Here is a 26,471-nt window from a genome sequence, read left to right as displayed (position 1 = left end):
TTGAAAAAAAATCTAAACTTTAATAATTTATTTAGTGTGTATGGGGGCACGGGATAGTGCACACAGGCTCTGCGATGCTTGCGCTTGTGTGGAGGTCAGAGCGACTTGGGAGAATTAGTTATTGTCTTCTACTGTGTGGGCTTGGGGGCTGTCACTCAGTCATCAGGTTTGTCAGCAGGCATCCTTACCTGCTGAGCCACCTCACCAGCCCTTAGGTTCTCAATGTGAAAACATAGCTCTTTGGTAACGGCAAAGAAGGAAAAGCTGTATACTAAATGTCCGTGTTCATTGTAAAATGCCTTCCGGTTTACAGAATACATCTTAGAACTGACAGAGCATGGAGGTACCTTTTAGCCTTCTACATGATGACTGTTCTTATGCTCCATGGGAAATGAGACATTTCTCTCAGTTCTACAAAGTGTTCCTGGACCAACTTTCTATCTTACTTTCTCTGACATCTGCTCTTGGCTGAATAAACGCTGGTCTGGGAATTGTCTGCAGCCTCACTACATGATTGAAGGGACGATGAAGTGGTCTCGTGGGCGGTAAGATAGTTGGCTAGTCTGTTCATCTCACTAGACTGCTTGGTTTCCCGCGGGAGAAGGGTCCTCTAGGTCCCCTTTTGTCATTTATGTAATGTGGCACCTTAAAAGATCCCTCTGGGGAATGGGTGTGGGCTTGGCTCCAGGTTCTAGCTCGTTAGGACCCACGAATTCTACTTACCGTGCCTCAGTTTGCCCGGTTACTCAAGGAGGGGAGACAGTGACCCCAAAGAAATACAGAAAAATAGGAGTCATTGTTGGGGACCTTGACTCAGAACATCTCCCAAGGTCTGTCCCTAGGGTGGTGGACTGTCTCAAGGCTCCAAAGCCCACACCTCACCACCTTAAGTTTTCAATACCAGACAAGGTAGAGGATGTAGCTCGCCTTCTACCACAACTTGGAGCGCCCGAGGAAGCGTGCCCTCAACACCCGCTGGGAAAGTCAGAATTCAGAACCGGCCCCTCCCCCATCTCCTCAGCCCCTCCTCCTGCGGCTTCCCCACGCGGCCCCCTCCCCCCCATTACAGCATCGCTCTGGGCGCCAAGACGGATTCCAGCCAGGGACTGCTGCAGTCAGCTCTCAGCGCTTCTGCAGCTTGTGTCCTGGCTCTGCAGCTTCGCGCTGGGCTTCGGACAGTCCCCTTTCCCCACTCTACCCTACCCCCGCCATGGCACAGCCCCTGGCTCGGGGCCCAGAGGTGGGCGGGCACAGTGGGCACGGGTGGGGCCCCCAGCTAAGACGGCAGGTATAGCCGGGTTCTCCCTGCACACTGGGGATTGCCTCCGCTGGCGGACTGTGGGTGAGGGACGCCTGTCAAAGACTCGGAGGCCAGGCACAGCGCCCCGCCCTGGCAGGGGTGGGGCAGAAGGGACTGGTGCGGAGAAGGGGGACTCCTAGAGCCCAGGCCAAGAGCTGAGGTCGGGTACAGACCCGGGAAACTAAGGACAGGAGCCTAAGAGGACGTGCCTGCGAGGGGGAGGCTGTGTGTGACATTCAGGGTGTGACTGCCTCGGTGAGGCTGCCGTGTGTCTCCCCCAGCTGCCCGCGCTCTGGGCTTGGGTCCCGTTGCCCAGGTCTGCTGTGCGCGGTCGCGACACCGAATGTGCTGGTTCCTGGGTCTTCGGTACACACCGACCCGGGGGACCACATTCGCACCCCCGAGCTGGGCCTCCCCGGCGCTGTCGCTCAGAGACGCGGGCGCTCCTCCGGGACCGCGGCGGCCGCCCGCCGGCTGCGACCTCGGTCCTCGCGGGGCCGCTGCGGGGGCGGGGAGCGCGGGCCCCCTCCCTGTCGCGGGCTCCTGGCTCGGCCGCCCTGCGCGGGGGCGGGGGCGGGGGCGGAGCGCGCGGGCGGGATCCCCCCGCCTCCCCGTCCTGGTCCCCGGGAAATCCAGCCTCCGTGGCTTGGCCGCCTCCGGCTCCCGCGCCCGCGGCCGCTCAGCACTCGCTCGGGGCTCCGCAGCCGGCGCGGCCCCTCCGCCGGGGGCTCCGCAGTGTCGGGTCCGGGAGCCCGCACTCGCTCCCGCAGCCGCAGCGCCCCCGGCCCGGGCCGCCGGCACCATGTAACCCCGGCCGGAGCCCGACCGGGCCAGGTAAGCAACCGGGAGGGGTGGGGATCGGGCCGCGCTTGCCGCGCCCTCTGCAGCGCCCCCCAGGCTCAGCCCCGCTGCAGCCCCGGCGCCGCCCACGCCCGGGGCTCCAGCGGCCTGGGCTCCGGCCCCGAGATTGGGGGGGAGGGGCTGGGCCTCTGCGGCCGCCCCCGGCCTCACCCTGGGCCTGGAGGCCGGCGTGACTGACCCCGGGGACGGGTTGGGGACCACGCGCTCCGCAGACGCGCTGTCCCGGCTGGGGCCGCGGGAGGCCGGCCAGCGCCCGCCCAGCCCTTGCCCGGCTGGAATGGAAGCTTGGGTCTGGGAGGGAGTAGCCTGCTGGCTGTGGGGGGAAGTCGTGGTGTTGGGGAGATCCGGAGAGAAGTTTCCTCTGCAGGTGTGTGAGCGTGCATGTGATGAGGGTGTCACCGTGTGGGTCTGTGGGTGAGTGAGTGTAATGCAGTGAGCGTTCAGGGTGTTAACCGTCCATGAGTCTGTCGACATATGTGTGGTTGAGTGTGTGCTGTCACTGTGTGGCTGTGTATGTAGGTGTCTGAGTGTGTGTGTATGAATGGACGTGCGTGTGCATGTGCATGTGCGACTATCTCTGTGAATGGGTCTGGGTATGTGTACTGTGTGACTGTGTGGGAATACATCCAAGCAGGGTTCACCCACACCTGGGTTTTGCCCCGCCCCCATTCCTGGTGGGACTTAGCACGAGAAGATCCTACTTTTCCCGAGGTCAGACCACCCCCTCCCTCCAGCGTCTCCCTATCCTGGACACAGACAAGAGCACTCTGCACCTTCATCTACTTCCTGGGGCACCCTCTGCGAAGTCACTGGTATCTTTCCCTCATGCTGAGTCCCTGCTGGTGGTGAGCCTAAGGCTGTGTACCTGTGTGGGGGGATACTTTTTGGGGGGAAGGGGAGGGCGAAGAGTACTAGGAGCTTGTGTTATTTTAGTGATGCTTGGCCAAAGGCCCTTTAGAGTGAGGAGGCCAGGAGGAAGATCTACCTTGTTAGTCATTGGAGCAGGTGGCTTTTTCCCAGAGTTCCAAGTCCCAAATCTCCAAGTTCTGGGTCGTTGGTTTAGCTCACGGTTCAGGTGGGTCTGTACTTAGTTCCGTGAAGTAGTAATAGAAGAATGTTCCTGTATCAGTCTAGGACTTTTGAAAAATTGTTCCTCTTATTTCTTCTTGTTTCTCTAACTGCCTTGGAAGCAAGCTGAGATGCTGTCAAGTTAAGCCATATGAAATCGACAGTATTGAGCAGTTTGTTTGTTTTTTTTAAACCTGCAAAAACAGCCATTCCACACAGTTCAATCTAATATGATGCCAATTTGCAGAAGAGGATGTTGAGGCTTGGGAAATGCATTGCATCTCTCACAATCACACATTGCCAGACAGTGGTAGAGAAACATTTTCACCCAGGTCTTCCATTGACCCAAGAAACCCAGTTAGGCCACAGTTAGAGAGTAGGACTTTCTAGTGTGTTTTCCCTGACACTGGATCACTGCCCTCCACTTCTGTCCACTATCCCCTGAGTGCATGTGGGGGGTCTACTTCTGTACCCAGCTGTCAGTGCCTAAAAGAGAGAGATGAGGGAGAAGAGAGGAGGGAGGGGAGGGAGAGCTTCGTGAGTTGGCAGTGAATCAGGGTCTAAAAAGAGAGCTGGGAGGGCTAGGGTGGCAGGTGTTTCTAAAAGGAACGTGAATACAGGATGAACAGCCTCAAATGCAGCCCCCGCACTCCCCCCACTGCCCCACTGATCTGGCAGGCAGTGCCCACTGCATTTTGTGCCAGGGGGCTCACATCCAAGGAATGAGCTTGCAGGAAGCTATAGAATGACAGGCAGAGGAAGAACCTTTACAGTCGACTTGATCCAACCTCTTAATTACAAATTGGGGAATCTGAAAGAGAGGAGACCTACTCAAGGTCACCCAATGGACCTGTGGATTCCTAGACTAGTGTCCCCACAGGTAATTTCCTAACCTTCACATTCCATCCCCAAACTCCCCAACCCCCCTCAGAGCCGAATGTGCAGGCGGGTAGGGGAAATGAAGACTCAATATGTCTAAGGCTGTCAATCCGTCAGCCTGGGACTCTGCTCCGAATAGAGGAGGTTACAGGTATTTCTGGGGTTGGGGATACTGGCAGACCCACCACAGAGGAAGGTCATGGCTGGCTTAGTTCCAGCTGGCTACCAGTGCTGCTCTAGGCCCAACTTCAGACTTCCTTCTTTCTCGATGCCTGCTTTTAGCAGCTGCCTGACGTTTAGCATCTGCATCTCTTGCAGCTGATGTTGGTGCTTTTCTTCCCATGCATTTTTGCCTCTCACTGGGCTGGCAATCCCCCCCCCTTATTGGGCTTCTGCTGGGTAGAGAAACTTCTGAGTCTTGTCTGATTGAAAAGGGTGTGTAGCTGCCTGAACCCTTTCTGTCCCAGTCTTCCAGGAGTTTAGAGCAAATGGTAAACATAATTGGCCTCATTTTTACTGGAGAGGAAACTGCTGTTGAATGAGGGGGCTTTCTGTTTGGTTTCAAGTGACTGAAATTAAGGGGTGTGTGTATGTGTGTGTATGTGTGTGTGCATGTGTGTGTGTATGTGTGTGTGTGTTGGGAAAGAGTATAATCATGAAGCTGTAATCAGACAAGCTATAGAGACTTTCCCAGTGTCTTCCTACCCCCATGGTCAAGAAGCCTTCTCAGACTTTGATTTTACTCCCACTTGGGGGAGTCAAAGCTTCGTTTCTCAGTGGGGGGTTGGAAGAGCAGCTGTGTACCCTCCACTCTGCAAGCATCATGTCTCAATTCCCTCTTTATCTACCCCACCTTCAGTCTGAAGGCTGCTGGCTCAGCGGGCCTCCTGCCGTCTGGGGAGTCTGGGTTTGAGCTGGGGTGAGGCGGTGGCACCATCGTTATGGTAACAAGCTGCCAGCTCATCGATGCTAATAACTTGTTGGGCCCCTGGGCTCAGTGCAGCATCCTTTCCCATTAGCCCTTCTTCCCATGTTACAGACAGAAAAAGTGAGGCTTAGGAAGGAGGGGCCTGGGAAGAAGAGAGTCTGAGAAGGCTGGATGGCCTTTCCCCTGGGTTTCTTTGCTAGAGAGCCATGGGCAAAGAGGTAAGGTGGCTTGGGAGCTGAGTTACAAATGTGGTCGCACAGGTTTGATTTCTTGGGTGGTTAATGTGTGACTAGCTTCATGCTTTCATAAACTTGTGCATGCTAGCTGACATGTTCATGTGCACATATACCGCAGCCCACAGGCAAACACACTCCAAGCATCCCAGCACACTTGTGTATGAATACTGCCTCTCCCATCTGCACATAAGGCACCCAAGAAATCTGGGTTTGTGGGGGTGTCCAGGTATGTGGGTGGGGATCTGATCTTTTTCTGATGCAGCTTCAAAGTATCTTGTTAACAAAGGGACAGAATGGGCCCAGGGTTCTTCTTCCTTCCAGTCCAGAGCTCAGTATGGGAGTGGGCTGGGGGTGGTGATACAGGGAATCCAAGCTCTCAGCTCTCCAAGTCTTCTGCCTCTGTGCCCTTTGAGCTCAGGTAGTCCCTGCCCCCCCTCCCCCTGCTCTCTGTTCTTTCTCATCCTCTCCTCTTCCTGTGTGTAAATATTAAAGAGCTGAGCCTGCAGGGCTGATGTAGACATGGGGAGAGAATGAAATTAAAAAGGATTCCCTCGCCCCCATCCCAACACCCCCGCCCTGCAGTCCCCCGCTCCTGTTTCTTCCCCTCTCTTTTCCCCTCACTCAGTGGTTCCACATGCCTCTCCTCCCCCCAGTCCAGATGGGAGCTGGCTCCTTCAGAAAGGGGGTTCAGGACAGGGTGTGGGGAGCTATCTCTCTCTTCCTCCTCCCAACACATCTGCCTACAGGGCTGAGAGCCCCCACGTGAGTATTTATTTTATTTTGGGGTGGTGGTTAAGAAGGAGAATGCTTTTTCGAACCAGCTGTGAGTGGTGTTGAGAGGCTCGAGACTGAGAGGAGGTGGGTGGGGTCCTCTTTCTAGGCTTCTTCAGGGACGCTCCGCTCCTGGTCTGGATTTCTTCTCTCTTTTGAGACCTTCAGGGAAGGGAGGGATGTGAGGTGTGACAGGGGACTGGAGCAAAGGTGGGAGTTTTATGGTCAGAGGGGTTTCCTTGGGTAAAGCTTCTTTCTTGCTGTCTGGGCTTTGGACCCCCCCCCCCGCACCGCCCCCCCACCCCGCACCGCTGCAGAGTGGCTGTGGGAACTGTCCCCAGTGCTGAAGGATCCTCGGCAGAGAAGCGCTCCTTTGGAGCTGTCCCGGGTACTGAAAGGCTTTTGAGCCGTTGACGGAAAGGTGCCTGGGCAGTAGTACTAAGGGTTAGCACTAGAAAAATTCTCCCAAGTGACCCACTTTCCAAGGGCAGAGTCCCTGGATAGAATTATAAATTCTGAGGTCATTCTTATAAATTCAGGCCTCACAGTTGTTAGTGGCATTTGGTAAAAGGACTTTCTTTTCCCTGTTTGAGTTCGCCTTCCTCTTGCCAAAACTTGTTAGTGTGGGGCTAGGAAGGGGCAATGCAATTGTGGCCGTGAGCTTTATTCTTCTGAGATCATACTAGTACAACAAACTTATGGACCCTGGGTGAGTCCATAAGTTTCCCTTTGGGTCCCAAAAGTTCAGACTCAAGACATTCTGAGTTTGAGTCTGGCAGGGTAGACTATAGTGGATGGTGCTCAGGAAAATTGATTGGCCACTTGGTGCCAACCTGCTAAACCATAACTTTAGATTTGAGAAGAGGAACCCTAAAATATTCTGAAAGTCTGCTTGTGCTCTGCCCATCCCCAGCCCTGGCTCAATGCATCATTTGGGAGAGACTTTTGTTGGGGAGGAAGATTTCTCAGCAAAGGATTCAAGGAGTGGGTGGGGTTGTTCAGTGCCATGGAGAAGAGAAGGAGGAGGCTACTGGAGACAGGGCAGCAGGGAAAAGGAAGATCTGGGGGAGTAAAAAAAAAATCCAAATGGAAGGAGGAGTTCTGGGTTCCGACGTTCAGCTTCTCTGGATAGCTTTTCCCCTACTGACCTGCGGTCAGGGTCATGTGAAATATCTGGGTTCTTCTGCTTTGCTTTTGTAACCACAGAGGGAATAGAGCAAGGAGTTATTTCTTCAGGTCCCGTTCCTTGTCATCCCAGGGGGATGAGAGCCAAATGTCAGGACATGCAGATGAGACAGTGTGTGGGGGAAACAACAGGCAGGAGGGGTTGATGGCAGCTCACCTCCCATCCCCAAGAGCACAATCAAATATTCAAATGGGATCCTTCTGAGTGGGAGGGGCAGGGAACGGTTTCCAGAGGACTCTGGGCAGCCATTGGGTGTGGCAGGAAATTCAAGATGTGAGAGAGATTTCCAGAGGTCTCAAACTGAACCAGTCTCTCCTTCCCTCCCCTCATAGGACTCTGGGTTAACGAGGGGCCCTTCACCCATCATGTTTTTGATGTAACACAAGATGATTCCCCCTTGAGCTGCTTGAGAGGAGCTGAGTTTTCGTATGCTTGTGGGTGCTGGGAGGTGGTGGGTGTGGGTGTGGGTGCCTGTTTGGGGAGGGGAGGTGTTTGTGCTCCACTCGGCTCCCTTGGTTACATAACAGCTTTGATAAGGCTCTGGAGCTGCTGCTACTGCCTGAAGCAGTCACCCCTCCACCCCCTCATGGAAGGCTTGGTGTCCACCCCCTTCTCCCTGGCCCCTTAGAGAGTCCTGCTATTCATGATCCAGTGTTCTAGCAGTTGCTTCTCTTCCAGGAGGAGGTGTCCGCAGCTTGCCTCTCTGTCCCTGAGTGGCTCCTGTTTAGAAACACTTGCTTTTATGATTTTCAGCCCGGGTCATCCCCTTTACGTTTCTGAGAGTCCTGGTCTGCCTTCTCCCTTGTCAGGGCTCTCAGACTGATTGCCTCGGGAAGCTGGACAACATGGAACTACTCTGAAGGGAAGAAGAGGGGCGTCCCAGGAGGCTTCAGGATACAAAGTAGTTCATTTACTGTTCTTTCTCTGCCTCAGTCTCTGTTTCAGAGTTTGGGAGTGGAGAAACCTACCCAGACGTGTCAGTAGGACTATCTTTCCCCTTCTCCTATAACTAAGGGATGCATGTGTGGTGGTGGGCTGCCTCTTGGACAGTATGAGTTATACCAACTTTATTGTTATCTTTACCCAAGATGTCTGAGCAGATACTGTTTTTGCCAGGCATGGGACAAGGGGATTTCAAAACATGGCCCGGAGTTGGGTGTTCCCTGTAACTAACAGGAATAGCTTTGCAATGGAGAGGTGGGAGCCTTGCAAGTTGCAAATAAATAAATATAAATATAGGAAATACAAGGATGGGTTTCAGTCTTTGTGGACAGGGTAAAGAAGCCTGGGGGATGGGGGAAGCTGCCTGTATTGTGAGTGGGTCTGTGAGACTTGTGTGTGTGTTGTGTAGCTCTGGCTGTCCTGGAACTTACTCTGTAGACCAAGCTGGCCTTGAACTCAGAAATCCGCCTGTCTCTGCCTCCCAAGTGCTGGGGTTAAAGACGGCCACCACGCCTGGCTATGTATGACTTTGTATACATCCATTTATACATTTGACTGTGAAGGCAGCTAAACCAGCAGATGGGTGTGTGATGTGCTCACCCAGCAATATAGATGTGTGGTCATGTGTACATGAACATGAATGTGAGTCTATGTATGTATTTATTTATAAATAAATACATACATATTTACTGAATGATTTAGGAGCACATGCATATATGTACATAAACTTGATTCATAGAGAGAGATAGATATTGAAGTTGACTCAACATTGGCCTTGTCCGAAAGTTATTTTCCGACTAGCTTGAACTTGATCCACTCTGATGTCTGTGGCTCTTCTCCAGAAAGCAGGTGTCTCTAATTCCCATGTCCTAGGAAGCCAGCTAGTGCCCATCACCACTCATGTGAAGGCAGTTTACAGAGGGAAATCTTGATGACAGCTGTGAAGGAGATCCAGTCCTGATTTTGTCCAGATGCTGTGATGTTTAGGGGTGTTTGTGGGGAAGTGTAGAGGAGCAATATCAACACTACTCTAGAGGTTTCGTGAATTAAGAACAAGGTGGTAGCAGGAGGGGTCAGGGGATATTAAGGAGGCCCAGTATGTATGTGTGTGTGTGCCCATACAGGGCATGTAGCAATGTGGGTATTACTTATCTATGGTAGTATATGCACATATAACATAAGTATGCTTTCTAATATGCATAGGAAAACAAATTTATACACACATACACACGGATAGGCCCATACATGTTAACATACACACATATGTGAACAATGTATATGAACTGTCCCAGTATATGGTGGCTGTGGCCTAATGGCAACTTGTAGCCATAAGCCTCTGTATTTCGTGTACTCAATTCTTTGTGTTTTGAGACAGAGTCTTACTCTGTACTATAGGATGGCACAGAACTCAGAATGTATCCCATAATGGCCTCAGATTCATGGCAAAACTCCTGTCTCAGCATCCTGAGTATTGGGATTACTGGTATGAGCCACCGTGCCTGTCTCATCCAAGGCTGATGAGGGCTTATCTGCAGTCCCTGTTCCATCCCACGTGCCTCACCGAGGGCACATAGTCACCCAGTCAATGTCTAGCTTACGCTGACAACATTCTACAGATTGCACTCGGCACTCGATGCTCCTGAACTTGGAGTGACTTGAAGTCTAAGGAGAAAATGTGGAGGCATGTGAGCCTAGAGGGCACCATGAATCTGAGGAGAACGTTGGGTCAGCTCTGGAGTGGGAGGGAGGAGTTTGACAAGGACCCAAAGAAAGTGGAGGGGGTGGAGCCAAGGCTTAAAAGAAGAGCAAGCTTTTGACATGTGAGCAACCGAGAGGCCTGGTATTACGGAGCAAGAAGTGTCCAATTGGGCCACCGGTGAGATGGCTCAGTGGGTAAAGGCATTTGACACCAAACCTGATGAGTTCAGTCTCCAGAACCTACATGGTTGAAGGAGAGAGCTCCCTTCCTCAGGTGCTCTGCCCTCCACATGCACGCCGTGCATGCCACAAGCGAGTAAACAAATATACACATAAACAAATGTATAAAAACTATAAAGAGGAAAGGTCCCAGCCTGTCTCCCACCCTCCACCCTTGCTCCATGGACTCAGGGGCTGGAATAGGATAAGACTATACCTCCCACCCACCCCATACCCCAACTCCCTTCTTCTTCCTTGTCTCTTTCTCACCCCTTTCTGAGACAGGGTTTCAAATCAAGCTGGCCTCAGACACACCACCTAGCAGAGAATGACCTTAAATTTGAGCTTCCCTCTGCCTCTACTTCTTGAGTGCTGTAATTACAGGCATGCACCACCATGATAGATTTTAGGTAGTGTTGGGGGGACTCAAACCCAGGGCTTTCTGCATACTAGGCAAGTGTGTCTCCAGCCGTGCTCATGCTTTCTATCTCACCAGGAGCCACCTTCGGAGTGCATAGTGGGTGGGGCCAGAGTATTAAGTGTGAAATCATTGTCCATTGCCTCCCTGGTCCCAAGAGGCTTCCTTCCCATCCCATAGAGAAGCTGGAAAGTTCCACCACGAGGCTTGATGCTTTCCCTTCCCCTCAGCCCGGAGATGCTCTTTTAGACATTCACACCATCCCCCCCTCCCTTTCTTCAAATCTTGGCTCAAAAGTCTCTCTTCTGCAGAGGCCTCCCTCCCCAGCAGCCTAACTTAAATAGCCTCTTGCTGCTCTACTGCCGCACCCCAGTTTATATATATTTTAAATTTTCACTCGCCACCACCATTACCTCATATCTTGGTTTCCCATCCCACCAGACCATAAACTTCCTGGGAAATGGGAGGTTCGTGGGCCTCGCTCATTGCATTCTTGACTGCGCACAGGAAGCGTATCTGGCTTGGAGTGAAGCACTCTCAGTTTATTTGTAACAGATTATAGAGGGATCACACACTAGCTGTTGATACGATGAGTGGGTCAAGGTGTGAGGCGGGGAGACTGGTTTGGGGATGCTGTTGTGATAGCCTTGGTGAGAAGTGAGGATGAGGGTGGCCTGATGTAGGGTATTAACCGTGGAGGAAGAGGAGACTGTTCACACCTATGCATGTATGTGTACACACACACACACGCACACGCACACACACATACACACATTCGCACACACAAACACACAGACACACACACACACACTCGCGCACACACAGAGCGAAGGCTAAGGAGGGAAGTAGAAGTGCGGGAGTGTGTGTATGTGTGTGTGTCTCGCTGTGTGTATGTCACGACTCATACCCCCATGAGAAGCTGGACACCCTCCAGCTAACCCTGGCTGCCATTCCCCCTTCCTTTAGGATTTTGTCACTACCAACCCACACACGCCCACCTCTGCCAGCCAGGCTGCAGAGGGCTGCTAAGCAGGGTCTCTGTGGTTCCATTGCATCGGTGACGGTGATGCAAAGCCTTAGGGAACAGGCTAGATGGCAGGCGGGATACTGAACAACAGGAAGGACCTTAGCAAAGCAGAGCCACAGACACAGCCTTGGAGACAGAGAAAGAGAAGGGCGAGCTGGAAAGCTTAGGCACAGCTCAGACTTCCTGAAATCAGATGTGGTATTCTCTCTTACCAGTCCAACTCCTCCCCTGGTAGGGCGGGCACGGCAGCTAGAGATGCTGGGAGCTCTTGGTTCCTGCCTGGGTCTTTGATATGAAGTCAGGTCCCGTTTCTATAGGATGGTCTGGGACTTGGTAGTGTGGGAGGAATTTCTCTTTGTGATTTGACGGATGATTTCTTCCTCTCTCAAGAGAGCCAGGGGCTTTGCCCTTGTACTGTAGAATGGGGAACTAAGGTCGGACCTCAGGCAGGACCAGTGGGCTGCTAGTAAGAAGGAACCAAAGCACAGTCTGTGATCACTGATGGTGAGAACTAGAGAAAGAAATGGGGGTTGGGGGTCACCCTTCCCCCACCCCCTGCCTGACCTTTGGGGAAAGAGATTATTCAAGGCTAAAGATCTCTTTGAGTGTTCACCCTCCAGTCCTCTACCTAGAGCTGGACTGCTTTGCAACAGAGAGGTTGGTCCTAAACCCATTCTAGGTTGTGGGGTGGAGGGGACTCTTCTGTTGCTCTCCTATCTCTTTGGGGACTAGGGGACGGGTGCTGCAAGCCTCTCCCTTCCCACCTGGGCTGTGAGCTTGGGGGTTGGGCCGAAACCGCCGCCAGAGCCGCCCACCTGCCCGCGGTGTCATGGCAACGACTCTGCCCACGTGGACGAAGAGGAAAGGGAGGAGAAGAGAGGAGAGGTGTCGCGATGTGAAAATGGGAGGGGGCTTCTCAGAGTTCCTTATGCTAGGGTCCTCTCTCCTCTGCTTGGACCAGGTCTAACTCCTTTCTCCCCAGAGACCCCAGGGGAGGGTGTGGCTGTGTTTCTGTCCTGGCTACAGAGTGTGCTTGTCCTTGACTGGCCTGAGTAAAGATGACCTTGGCCTCTTACACGTGGACCTTGGCTGGGGTTCTGGGGAACATGGAGTTTTTGCACATGCACACTTCTCCATGTCTCCCCATACAAGTCGGGGGGTGGTGTCTGGGGCTGAGGGGATGAGAGCCCGACCTACTTCTCCATTTTCTCACTATTTTTCAAAAGGAAAATGACCCACTTTTCAACCAATCGGACTGGGGCCTGTTCCCAGGCTGATTCCCAGAGCCCCCCTGCCTAGGCCTCTGCCCCATTCCTCAGCCTCTTTGCCACGTGCTGGACCCACTTCTCGGGGAAGCAGGTGCACCTCTGTGGAGGGCTTCTTCACTGCCATCTGTACTGGGCTTAGGGAAGAGCCTGCTTTGAAGGGGGTGGGGGTGGAGGTGGGGGGCGGGAAGCCAGGGCCAAAGCTGGTCTGAGAGCAGTCAGCCTTTTTGGGCAGATGCCCTTGAATGCCACAGCCCTTGGCTTTTTGAGTGTCCCTTTTCCTAGCCCCTGACAGTCCCAGGATACACCTCCCATTTCACAGCAAGGATTCTGGGGATGGAGGGAAGGCTGTGCCCTCACCGGGTTTGTTTCAGTGGCCAGTGGTAGCCCAGCTTCCTAAGCCGCTCTTTTCCAAGGGAAAAGGGAAGCCTGCTGTGCTTGTCTGCCTGCTGCAGCTCCTCGAGGAGACCCCCTCAAAAGGCTTCTGCTTGGGTCTGGTTCCTCAGCCCCTCCTCTTCTAGGATATTGGTCTGGGCCTCAGTGCTCCCCCTCCCTCAACTATATTGGCCTGGGCTGACTTGGGGGGGTGATTAGGGATTTAATTATTTAGTTTCTCTAGCTCAGTAGATTAATTCCATCCATCACAGGCAGGCCGAGCCTTCTCTCCCTCTTTGGGCTGCCTGGCCAAGCCCAGAGGAAGGGAGTATCATTGCTCACCTGGGCCTAGTATTGGATTTGGGAACGATGGATAAAGTTCTTGTTGGGGGGGGATTTGATGTATGGCATTGAGCGGGTGTGGGTGCCTGTGAGATAGGAACACATAGAACTCTCCTAGGGAGATAAGGGTGTGGATGAAGGGTATGTCATGCTTGTGTCTGTGCACCCAGAGATCGGTGTCTTTTGGGTGGTAATGCAGATGTGGGAAAAACTCTTGTGGGAACTGTGTTTCTACATGCTAAGTGTCCCGGACTCTCTACGAGAGTAAGTGCTGTGTAAGGCGTGTGTGGATGATTGCATAGGGGTGGTGATTAACATCTGGATGGACATGAGGTAAAAGGTGAGTGGGCAGTTTGAGGTATGTGTGTGGCCATGTGTGAGGGAGAAATGGTAGGGGTGGAGCTTTCCTGAGGTGATGCTGAGTCAGACCTACGGGGTGGGGTGGGGTCTATCGGCTGACCTCATCCGAGATCTTGACTCAGAAAGGTGTTTCTGATGCATACCTGTTCAATCTGAACCTGGTCTCCTTGAGGCTGAGACTATCAGCCCCGTGTTCTACCATCTGTATCACCTCAAGAAATTTTCTTTACATGTTAAGTCTCAGTTTTCTTATCTGTTAGATGGGATGGAGGATGGTACCTACCATGGGCAGTTGTGGTAACTGTGTGAGAAGATTATTTTTCTCCTATACAGTTTAACACAGTGCTTGCACATTTACAGAATTCAAAGAGCTGATCTTAGCCCAAGTGGTGGTGCACTCCTGTAATCCCAGTACTTGGGATGCTGAGGCAGAGGTTTCATAAATGAATGACTTTGGGTCTAGCCTGGGCTATACATTGAGTTTCAGGCCACCCTAAGATGAGTATAGTTAGATGTCTCAAAAGCCAAAACTAGGGGCTAGAACAATGGCCGTGGTTAAGAGCATTTGCTGCTCCTGTAGAGGACTGGGACTGGATTCCCGGCACCCACACTGGATGGCTCATACTTGCTTGTAATGCCAATGCCCTCTTGTGTTCCCTGTGAACATTGCACATACGTGGTGCATGAGCAGACAAGCAGTTTTACACACATATACATAAGTAAGAGCGAATGAATGAATGAGACATTTTTAAAGTTGTTGGGCATAGTGGTGCATATATGTAGTCCCAGCATTGGAGAGGCAGAGGCAGGCAGATTGTTGGCATTTTGTGTGTGTGATCATGATGTGGGGGATCAAACCCAAGGCCTTGTAGATGCTAGACAAACATTCTACCACTGTATTATCTCCCAGCCTAACTTGTGATTTTGTTGAGGTTAGCCTGGTCTATGTAAGTCCAGGCTAGCCAGGGATACATAATGAGACTCTGTGTACCTCTAGATGTCCTGGAACTTGCTCTGTAGACCGAACTGGTCTCAAACACTGAGATCCAGGCAGCCTCTGCCTTCCAAGTGCAGGGATTAAGGCCCTGACTCTTTCTTTTCTTTTCTTTTCTTTTCTTTTCTTTTCTTTTCTTTTCTTTTCTTTTCTTTTCTTTTCTTTTCTTTTCTTTTCTTTTCTTTCTTTCTTCTCTCTCTCTCTCTCTCTCTCTCTCTCTCTCTCTCTCCCTCCCTCCCTCCCTCCCTCCCTCCCTTCCTTCCTTCCTTCCTCCCTCCCTTCTTTCCTTCCTTCCTTCCTTCCTTCCTTCCTTCCTTCCTTCCTTCCTTCCTTTTCTTTCTTTCTTGACATGGTAGCACACACCTTTAATCCTAATACCCAAGAGGCAGGTGGATCCCTGTGAGTGCAGGTGGATCCCTGTGGTCTATATAGACAATTCTGGGACAGCCAGGGATATAGCTCAGTTGGAAGAGTATTCACCTGGCACACATGACCCTGTTTTCCATCTTCATCACCACATAGAACTCTCCTGAAATCTCAGTAGTCAGGAGGTAGAGGCAGGAGAAACAGAAGTTTTATAGTTATCCTCAGCCAGGGCTGGGCGTGGTGGCACACCCTTTTACCCAGCACTCAGGAAGCAGAGGCAGGAGGATCTCTGTGAGTTCAAGACTAGCCTGGTCTACACAGTGAGTTCTAGACTAGCCAGAGCTATGAAGTGAGATTCTGTCACAAAAACCAACCAAACAACAAACAAACAAATGACTATAGTTACTACTAATACTAATGTCATTCTTGACTACATAGCAAGTTCAAGGCCAGCTTGGGCTATAAACCATAGCCTTCCTTCTAAGTTAACAGGCAGCTGAGGCTTTTCTGTTCTGTGCCGGACTCTGCTTGTATTCCTCCCTGGGCAGGACACAAGCTCTGTCTGCTCTGGAAGTCTGGCCCAGGTGCAGTGCTGTTTCTCCCTCCTTCCAGTGCATCAGCTGTTGGTTGCTGCTTCTTGGTGACTCAGTCACTGAAGCTGAACTCATTGAGAATCTACTGTATGCTTTGCTTGGCCATGTAGAAATAGATATCTGATCCTAGCCTCTAAGGAGTTTAACCCTTGCACCCCACATTTATCTTACCGTGCAGAAGAGGAGTTAGCATCTGCTCTGTCTTGGGCTTCATGGGAAGGTAACTCTTAGTTAATACTTTATGCAGGGCTGGGATGTAGCTTAGCTGACAGAATGCTTGCCCAGCTTCTACAGAACCATGAGCAGGATCCTTAAGCACTGCATACACTGGGCATGACGTACGCTTAGGATCTCAGTTCTTTCGAGGTGGGGACAGGATGGCCAGTTATTTATGGTCATTTCAGCTACAACGTGGGTTTGAGGCTAGCCTGGCTACTTGTGAGCCCGTCTCAAATGCATCAGAGGTGCCATTGGCAGGAAGGTCTCTCTGCTCGGTGGCTGGCTGTTACAGTGTATGCTGCTTCTTGCCCTGCACACCTGACTCGTGTGATCCCCTGTACTCCCCAGTGCTCCCCACCCCTCAGCTTCCCATTCTGTTCTCAGATCCTCAACGTTCAGAGGTTCGGAGGTTCAGAGGAGAACTGGGCTTCGGCGTTCCTGCAGCTGAGTCAGGGTCAGTAGACTTCAGGCAGACCAGAAGGTTAGGAGATACCAACCAAGCATCAGCCAACAAAAGACCCTTAAAAGGGTCCAGCCTTGAACTTGATTCTCCTGTGGCATGGACCCAGAAGGAGAAGATGGGCCTTTGAGCTAGACATCCCTGTGCCAGAAGGATTGGGGGACGGGATGCTAACCCTCAGTTGTAGGTTCCACGGCAGAGACACACGACCAGTTGGCTAGGCTGGAAGTAGAAAAGGCTGTGCACTTGGCCTGCCACAGAATCACATGTCTGCTGGACCCCTGTTGGGACTTGGCTCCTGCCTCTTATTCTCTGGTGGCCCTGGCAGTCTGGCAACACCTCGGAGGCCAGAGCGAGTCACACACACATGAAAGAAGATGCTATGATATTCATGTTAGAACAGACGTGAGGATGGAGATCAATACACTATAACTTGGACGGATCAATTGGTTATTGGTTATCTACAACTCAAGGAGGCAAATAACACTGTCTCCATTTTTACAGATGAGAACATTAAAACCCAGGCAGTGAAAACAAGCTGTTTAGAGGTCAACTGAGGTAGCACAGGCTCAGGTAGATAGCATCACTTCAGTCCTCCGTGTGAGACGGTTAAGCTCTCTCTTCTCCGTCTCTGGAGTGGGGAGAGAGACTGCCATCTATGGCCACCGAGGACTCTGGAAGTCTGTGAACCTAAAGACTGATTTCTTCAGGTTCCTCCATTTTGGGACACTGGGGCTGCTCTGCTGCGTTCTGCGTGCTCGAGATGTGGGAGGTGTTCAGAGGTATTCTAGGCAAGCAAATTCCTGGATGCAAAAAAAAAAAAAAAAGAGTTTCTACGGCACCCGTTTCTGATGCACCAGGCATGGTTGCAGGTCTCTGCCCAAGGCTGTCTGAGAAATCCTCTCCAAGAGGCCCTGCGTTTAATTCTCATGCATTTAAATGACTTCCCCTTCATCTTCAGCCAGCCCTCAGCCCTGGGCTGGACATCTTATCTGCTTTACTTTAACCCTTGTGGCATCGTAGACCCAAGAACGAAACCATTCCTGTCCCTTTTTGAGCATAGGGGGACTTTGTCAGAGAGGGAGACAATTCCTTAGGGCCCATGTTTGGTGGACTATAAATCTGAATTGTTTAGCTCAAAACTTAGAAAAGACACTCTCTGTCACTAGCCACCACTGGATAGAGTCTTCTAGGAGTTCTGGTCCTGAGACTTCTCTCAGCAGGCGAACGCTCCCAAACTTGGGATCTTGGAGACCCTTGAGGAGTTGGGGTGGGGCGGGGTGGTGGCAGACATAACTGAGAGTAGAGGGGCTGGAAACAGTTGGCTCTGAGAGAGAAGGTTGGTCAGCGAGGCTGTATCTGAGGTCTTTTGGAAGCCCTGGTTAAGGAGGAGGAAGCTCATATTTGGTATGCAGGACTTCTTGGCTCTGTGGCCCCAGCTAGAGAAGGATCTGGGATCCAACAAGTCTGAGTGGCAAGACTTGGGGCTGGCGGTGGGCACTGAGCCTGGATCCTACAGCTCAGTCCCTCAGAGCCCCCTCATAGTCTTGTCTGTCTCTGCAGCACTCACTGTAAGGATCATCCCCTCTCTTCTGTCTTCTCCACCACACCTTCCCCGTGCCAGAGAGCACGTCTGATAGATACAAGCGATCAGCGAGAGCTGGGCTGTGTTTAGACACAGGATTTCCAATACCGGTCTTTCTGAGCTCTCCAAAGCCTTTGGAGGGAAGGCTGGGGAGGTCCTTTCCTCTGGCTTCTGTGCACAGGAGAGTGGGCGAGGGCAGCAGGGAAGCCATTCATTCCCGTCTGCCAGTACCATGCCTTCTAGATCACAGACGAACACAGGCCTAGTCACTGCCCCCTTGGAGCTGAAGACATACCATAAAAATGTAATGGGTGAAGAAAGCAATTTCAAAGATCCATAAGTGCTTTGGGGCGGCAGACCAGGGTGGCGTAGAAAGAACCCCGGGGAAGATAAGGTTAGACTTTCGTTAGAGTGAGCGGTTAGGGAAAGCCTGTCGGAACTGAGCCCAGCAAGATGAGACAGAGGAAGCCATGGGAATATCTGGGGCAGAGTGTTCTGGCCGTGAGAACATCAAGTGCCAAGCCCCCCTGAGGTGGGATTTTCAAAGAGATTATAGGTGGTATGGGTTATGCACAGGCTTGCATGAGCACTGTCTGATGGGTCAGGAGATGCATTTAGACTCAGCCCTGCTGAAATGTCTTGAGTGTTTTGGAAGAGGAAGCCCATTTTCTGCAGCCCTCTTGCTCCGAGCTCCCAGAAAGACCTGATTAAATAAAGTAATGAAGGTAAAGGAATATATCTGTAAACTTCCCTCCTTCCATTCTGCCCCCCTCCCCTTGCTGTGGTAAGGACAGTACGGGAGACATTTTTCCTTGGAGGCTTAAGGGCTAGGGTTGGGCCATGGGGCTGGGCTGAGAGAAGCCAGGGACTGAGGCACCCACCTAGCAACAGAGATGCTGGCAGAGATACCACAGCCAAACTAAGGTCAGATTGATTAAGGAGGCTTAGATGAAAGTGGATACAAGAAGAGGTGATGGGGTGAGAGGAATCCATAGGCAGAGATAAATAATTGTGGAATTTGAGTTGTGGGCCAGAGGTTTTGTGTTATAGTTCAGTGCCCCCCACCCCCAATCCTATTTCCAGTGGGCATGCCGCTGCTGTCAAACAGGGAAGCGGCACACTCCTAGCTCTGTTAGTTCAGTTGATACAGGGAAAGGGGATGGCTAAGTACAACCTGAAGCTAGAGCTCCCAACAGCACACATGGTTCAGTCACAGGCATGGAGGAAGCCTGGCTCCCAGCAACAAAACAAACCCTAGACCTCACTGGCTAGGAAATCTGTTTGATTGAAACCAGTATGGGGATGACCTCATAGGCCCTGTGGGAAGGGATAAAGCTGACCCCTGTCAAAGAGCCGCAACATCTTTTCGCAGCTCTCTGGACCATCCTATCTAGTTCTGCCAGCAGCATCCCAAGGAAACAACGAATCAGCTAATATTTAATTTTTAAAATCTCCCTCTTTACCTAAGCCATCCTGTGGGTAAGTCCCCAAGACACTGGTTTTTCTTGAGCACATCTGGATCCCTGGTCCCCAGATGTGGGCCGTCAAGAACAACTTGTCTCTTGGGCAGCAGAGGATCACCAGCCTTAGGCAGTTGTCCCAGAGAGAGTAAATGACCTGTTCAAGGTCACGCTGTAAACCGGTGAAGGAAGGAAGAAAACAAACGCTAGCCGTCACTTTAGCCACTTGTGCAGAGCATTTACTGTGTTAGCCACAGTGCTAAGGACTTGATGTGCTGAGTATTAACCACCACGTCATTAACACCTTCACGGTGGCTCTAATGACCCCATTTTATGGATGAGAAAATGGTGCAAGCTCAGCGAATCACTGGCCTCTGTGTACCCAGCTAGCAAGTGAGTAGCAAGGGATTTGAACCTAGATCGTGAGATGGCAAAGCCACTCCAGTGAGTGCTTTGATGAGGGGTGGGCCTGGGAGTCACCTCGGTCTCAGGGAAGGCATGTCAGCTGACCCTGGGGCAGGGGAGGAGGCAATCTGACTTCTTCTGCAGCTCCTTTCCTTCTTCCATTTTCCATTCTTTTTCTGGAAGGTAATTGCTTGGGGCAGTGACAACCTCCTGGCGAATTACACAGCTGGCTTCCCAGTGAGATTTGTAACAACAACCTCACCAGCCTGGCGGCCCCCAGCAAGTTCCGGTGTAAGAAACTAATTGCTGAATTGTGTAGTTGGCGCTAAATTGGGTAATTTCTTGGTGACGGCATCTGTGCCACATCTTCCATTACCAGATAAATTTGAGGTCTATCATGGAAGAACCTGTCACACACAGCACCCTCCTGGTCTCCACTCATAGACAGCCACAGGTAATTGTAGAAGTGGCTGCCTTCCTGGTCCAGAGGTTGACCATCTGGGCGGCTCTCTTGTGTCATGGGATAAGAAGAAAGGTGACTTGATTTGGTAAAATGGAGAAAAAGTAGGGCCAGGGATGTAGCTCAGTTGGGAGAGGTGTTTGCCTGGCAAATACATGGCCCTGTGGTTTGGTCCCCAGAACCACATGAACCAGACTTCAGGCATGTCTCTAGTCCCAGGACTCAGAGATAGAGGCAAGATTGTTACAAATTCAAGGTTGATACATAGTGCATTAGAGACTGGCTCAGGCTACACGAGACCCTGTCTTGGGCTGGTTTGGCTGAAGCAGAGAGAACAAGTAAGGGTGGAGTGTTTGGGAAGAGGATAATGGGAAAGGAGAAAGGGCCAGGTGCTTGGCTTAGTTGGCCAGATTAAGATGCTAACTCAAGGATACTGGCGAAGAAACTTCAGGGAGTTTCCTTTAGTCTCTTTATTTGACCTTGGACTTGGCATGACGTTATATTCCCCACACAGAAGCAAGTTAAATGAGGGCTCTCATTAGCTGTGCGGTATGTATGCAGTCTTTTTATTTGTTCGGTTGCTTAATACCTGTTACTTTCAAATGACATTTTACCAGCTCAGCTTTTCAAGGCTAATGGTGCAGGCAGTAGCAAAGCCATCAGGCTGCGGAGTCGGGCAATGTCGGCTTCGCTATCATCTCTCCGTGTGATCTTGGTGGCTTCAGGTCCTATTTCTTTAGATGGGAATGTATGGAGGGATGAAGTCACATCCTGGGATTCAGATCAAATGCCTTAAGTCAAAACAGGCATACTCAACAAATACCTACTACGCGCCAAGCGTTGTGCCGGGGGCTAGGGGAATGTGCTGAAGATGGTCAGAATTCCTGCCTGGAATTCACATCCTATCGGGAAAGAGACAGCCACAGAATCATACACATTTAAAATGGCAACTAGATAAGAGAAGGGTACAGAATGCCCTGAGAGCAAGCAGCAGGGAGATCTGACCTAGTCAGGGAGGCCAGAGAAAGCGTCCCTGAAGAAACGACAACCAAGCTGAGATCTGAAGGGGAAACCGAAGTCAGCAAGGAAGAGGTGGAGTGGGGGAAAAGCTCTCTGGACAGGGAGTAGGCTCCATGATGTGAGGGATCATGGAACTGAAAAAGGGCTGGCTTGGCTGAAGCAGAGAGAGTGAGCAAGGGGAGGGGGGAGCATGTGGGGAGAGGATGGTGGGAAAGCAGAAAGGACCAGGTGTGTGGCTCGGCTGACCAGCTTAAAATGCTAACCCAAGGATACCGGTGAAGAAAGCAGAGAAGCGGTATGGTCACATCTGCATCACCAAGTGATAATTTGGGTCACCAGAACGGGGAGACAAGTTAGGAGCCTCCTGCATATGCCCCAGCAGAAGGTGATGTTTGGGGTGCAGCTGGATTCAGTAGCACCACTTTCTGTCGCAAATGCAGAAAATCTGGCCAACAGGGGTTTAAAATAGAGTTTGTTCCTCATCATAGATAGGCTTGGAGAAAGGCAACCGCTTGTGTTGGTTCTGTGGCTCGATGGTGTCAGGACTAACATCTCTGTGACTTTCTAAGCCTCTCTCTCAAGCCGGGTACCCTGGATCTGGTCATCATTGTTTTATTCTAGCCAGAAAGCATGGGGGAAGGGAGGATGGTACCCGTAAGCCCCATCCCTTGTCACGAAAGCAGACTTTTCCCCCAGGAACCTCATATTTTCATGTATAAATCATTAGCCACAATGGAATGGCATGGCTTCATCACAAGGGAGGCTGGGAAGAAGGGAAAGGGGTTTGGGAATCATTCTCCGCTCCTCCGCCAGCAGTGATTGGTGGGCATGGGACTCAGTGGGCACAGCTATTTTTAGGAAGCAAGATCCATAGGAAGGGGTGATGGATTGGGCGACGAGCTCTCTCCTTGATTGGTTCTCCCTCCCATTCACTGTATTTAGCGATGAGATGGGGGCAGAGGGGGAGGCATGGGATCTGAGGCATACGAGTTCATAATTAAATCTTTCCTTTAAAACCGGGTGTAGTGACAAACAAATGCAGTCCTAGCACTCTGGAGGTGGAGGCAGGAGGATCAGAAATTCAAGGTCATTTTTGACTGTGTAAGGAATTCAGAGCTGGCTTGGGCTACATGAGAGCAATTTTTTGTTTTGTCTTGTTTTTCGAATTCAGGAATAGAATATCTCCCTCCTTCAGTAACTTGTATTTAGTTATATTGTTTGCTGTTTGTATGTTGAAGATCCTAGACACCCAAATAAAGGCTTCTGGTGGATTTGCTTGAACACCTGTAATTCCAACGCTCAAGCGGCTGGGGGAGGAGGGCCTTCAGGCTTGGGCTGCATAGGGAGATCCTGCCTCAACTTAAAGAAAAAAAGAAAAAAGTATGGCCTGGAGAGATGGCTCAGTGGTGAAGAACCAGTAGTGCTCTTGCTGGGCACTTGAGTACTCAAACCTCAGAAAACTCAGAGGCCTCTGGTCTCTGTGGCCGGCAATACTCACATCCAAATACCCCACATAGACACACAATCTGTATATAATCGAAAAGAACACATCTTTTAAAAATAATAATAAAATGCCCCCAAATAACGGTGTGATGTTAGAGATTACACTGTGTAATCTTTGGGAATTTTCAACTTTTTTTTTTTTTTTTGGTTTGTCTTTTGAGATTGAGTTTCCCTGTGTAGCCCTGACTGTCCTGGAACTCACTCTGTAGACCAGGCTGGCCTTGAACTCAGAGATCTGTCTGCTTCTGCCTGCCAAGATCTGGGATTCAATGGGCGCACCACCACCACAACCACACGGTGGGATTTTAAGCTTTCAAATTTAATTTTATTATTTGCTTAAGTGTGAATGCTTTCCTGGGGGTGTGCACGCATGTCATGAGGCATATGTGGGGGGTCAAAGGTCAACCTTCGGGACTCTCTTCTCTCCTTCTCCTTGGTGGGCTTTGGGGAGCCAACTCAGATTGTCAGGCTTGGCTGCAAGCCCCCCCCCCCCCCCCGTCCACCACTGAGCCATCTCCTTGGCCTCTACTTCCTAGGGTTTTAAAATGATTTCATAGGTATTGTGTCATTTGCTGTTCACTAATGTCCTGGATGGTATGTGGACAGGTATATTAAACTTGGAAGATCACCCCATTTGTCTGATACCATAGACCTGGTTTGGGGCAGTGTTTTGTTCTTAGACAGTTCTTCCTGTAGGGAATAGGTGCTAGCGGTCTATCTGGCGAGCTCCTGTCTGAGACCAAAGTTAAGGGAACGTGGATTGGTGAGAACAAGAGAGAATCAAGTTTAATCAGAGCTTGACGACAAGCTGGGTGGGGTGGTTCATACCTATAAACCCAGTACTTGGGAAGTGGATACAGAAAGGTCAGGAGTTCAAGGTCACCCTGGGTTATAGAAGGAGTCCTAGGCCAGCCTAGGAGTCAAGAAACTTTTCTCCAAAAGCAAAGCCAAGAGGGTGGGAGAGACAGACTCAGTCCCTAAGAGCACTTGCTAGGATCTGGGTGTCTCCCAGCATCCGTGTTGTGGCTCATAACGATCTCCAGTTCCAAGTGATTGTACACCTCTGACCTCAGCAGGCACCAGGCACACATGTGATGCATGTACATGCATGATGGGAAAACACCGATACATATAATGTACAAATACATACAGCTTAAGAAGAAAGAAACAAAACAAAACAAAACAGAACATTCCAATGGCAACTGAGCAGCTTGGTGGCAGCCGCTGTAGGAAGCCGGTGGCGGGGAACACCTTCGGACTTGGACATCCCCTGTTAGGTAGTTCAGTGTGAGGTTCCAGTTTGATATGTGCCCCTTTTGTCTGTGACTATGCCACAGACAAAGCTCCGGGTTAATCAAAGCCTCGTCTCAGTTGGGGGACGCTTCTGGGCGGTTTTCCACAGGAGCCCAAGCTTCTTGGTCTGAACTTCCCTCTCATCCTAGCAAAAGGACAATAAAGGAAAATTGCCATAGAGCCAGGCTCTTGGTATCAGTAATGTCACCCCAGTGTCTCTCTAGGCAAGATAACAAATGGCTCCTTTGGTCCAGGCCCTGGATCTGGGAGCAGTTTATATCCGAACCTTTCCTCTATCGACTCTTATGGACTTCCCATCCTTTCCATTGTGTCACATTCCTCAGGGTCAGGAAGTTCTTCCTGATGTCTGACTGTGTCTCTTTCACTATTATTAATCATGCCCCCAAATCGAGTTCTTCCCTCTGACATCCCCGTCTCTAATAATGGCATCATTAGTCTTCCAGTCACGGCTACTGAAAACTTGAGAGTCATCTTCCTCTCTGACTCCCCATCTTCCAGTATTTGCCAAACCCTCACCAGCTTCTGGAACATTCCAAGCCCAACCCTCAGAATTTGGTATTTGCATTTTTTTTGTCTGCCCTGTACCCACTGTTTTTTCCACTGGGAATTTATCCCACACCCAACCTTTGTCTACCCATATTGTACTTCAAATGCCCTCATCTCTGGGAAGCCTTCCTTCTTTCCTCTCTACTGACTCTGCTCTAGCTGTTAATCCAAGCCAGACTAATATTTTGTCACCTCTCCTGCACAGCTACTTCCTCACCCACAGGGAACAGTGACTTAGGACTGGCTCAAGTCAGAGATGACTGGAACCTAATTTTTTTTTTCACCTTACTAGAGACTGGTAGTAGGAGAGATGGAGACCAAAGCAAGCAATTTCTATCCAGTGTGCTTGCTGCTTCTTGGGGGGTACCTGGAGTGTCATAAAAGCCCAGTGAGAGGCATAATCCAGAATAAAGAGTACAAGAAGTCTCCATGGGAAGTTGAGGTTTCTTAAGAGTAAGTGTTAGCCAGGAGGAGAGCTCGAGAGAAGAGAGAACCAAGGAGGAAGGAACAGCTTGCGCCAGAATATAGGGACTTGATAATTCTGTCCCTCGAGTTCTTCCTGTTAGACTACAGACCCTTCAAGGATAGGGGCCACACTCAAATGACCTCAGTACGCTTCTCGTTCAATCTGCCTTGAGGTGGGCACTCAACAAATGTCTGTGGAGTGCAGCCATATTTAAGGGCAATGGGAAAAAAAAAAAAAAAAACGCTGTAGCTGAGCCTCATGGACAGATCACACAGACACCTGCAGTTGGAGGTAGTCCAACCTATGAGCAAATTTGCATACATTTGCATAATGAAGCCAACCTCATTTCCCTGAGGGTCTGAAGCCTCTGCATCGTGGGGGATCCAACCAGGCCTGGTTTGGGGGGTTGGGAAAGAGAATCGCCAGGGCAGAGATCTGTCCTGAGGACTCCGGGAGGAGTGCCCTTCCTTGGCTCACCCCCTCTTTCTTTCCTGTCAGGAGCCAGTGGTCCTGCGCCTGCTGAAGTTAGGATTCTGCCTGGTGGTGAGGATCCTGACATCAAGGATGGGACACCCCGGATGGTGAGTGTTAGAAGATTTGCAATATGGGGGTTATACTTGGGTTCTTGAACCCAAATACTTGATGGGCAGAGACTCACCCACTTACTGGCTTTTCCATCTCTCCATTTTGAGCTCCATTTTCTCACGGTAAGTGTGGATAATGTCTACACGACAGGATTTTCAGTCAGCTTAGAGACTAAGATGTGCACCATAGCCAGCACATCGCTAATGTGAGGAAAATAGTAGAAGATGAGTTTCCAGCAGGATCTGGAAGAGGCCAGAGACAGAATGGGTGCGGGGAAGCCATGTGGGGAGGAAGGGAGGTTGAGTCTTAGGAGGTACCGCTGTCTGGAGTCTTTGAGACTGTCATCTCCTAGTCAGCAGATGGCCCAGGAGCTGGTCTAGGGTGGGGGAGGGCTCCGTCTGCCAGATCCTCTGTCCCTGTCCCTCCTGCTGTCACCTCCTCCTGCCATAGCTCCTGTCCTGGCAGCTCCTGGAGTCCTGATTGGAGGCAACTCTTGCTGAGAGCTGACCTCTCTTGTCCTGTCGCCTCGGCAAGCCTGGGATGAGGGCCAGGGACACTGGTTCAACAATGGTTTCTCTACTGGCTTCCAGCCTTACCGGCCCACTGTTCCTGGGAGGAAG

General features: G+C 51.0%; 1 protein-coding gene across 4 annotated transcripts in view; it reads left to right on the top strand.

Moving 5' to 3' along the window:
- Positions 1–1,879: 1,879 nt before the first annotated feature.
- Positions 1,880–26,471, top strand: part of Dlgap3 (DLG associated protein 3) — a 67,712-nt gene continuing 43,120 nt past the window's right edge. For 2 of the 4 annotated variants that reach the window (XM_029476796.1, XM_021160075.3), the window contains exons 1-2: positions 1,880–2,134; positions 25,765–25,847. The gene's annotated coding sequence lies outside the window, so the exon portion shown is untranslated. Of the gene's footprint in view, positions 2,135–2,582; positions 3,007–5,902; positions 6,035–25,764; positions 25,848–26,471 lie in introns of those variants that run through there. The other 2 variants (XM_029476793.2, XM_021160076.2) reach the window with 2 other exon arrangements.

Source organism: Mus caroli, unplaced genomic scaffold (genome assembly GCF_978045245.1).
Source record: "Mus caroli unplaced genomic scaffold, Mus_caroli_1 scaffold_6, whole genome shotgun sequence".
Lineage (NCBI taxonomy): Eukaryota > Metazoa > Chordata > Mammalia > Rodentia > Muridae > Mus > Mus caroli.
This window is presented reverse-complemented; position numbering and strand designations above follow the sequence as displayed.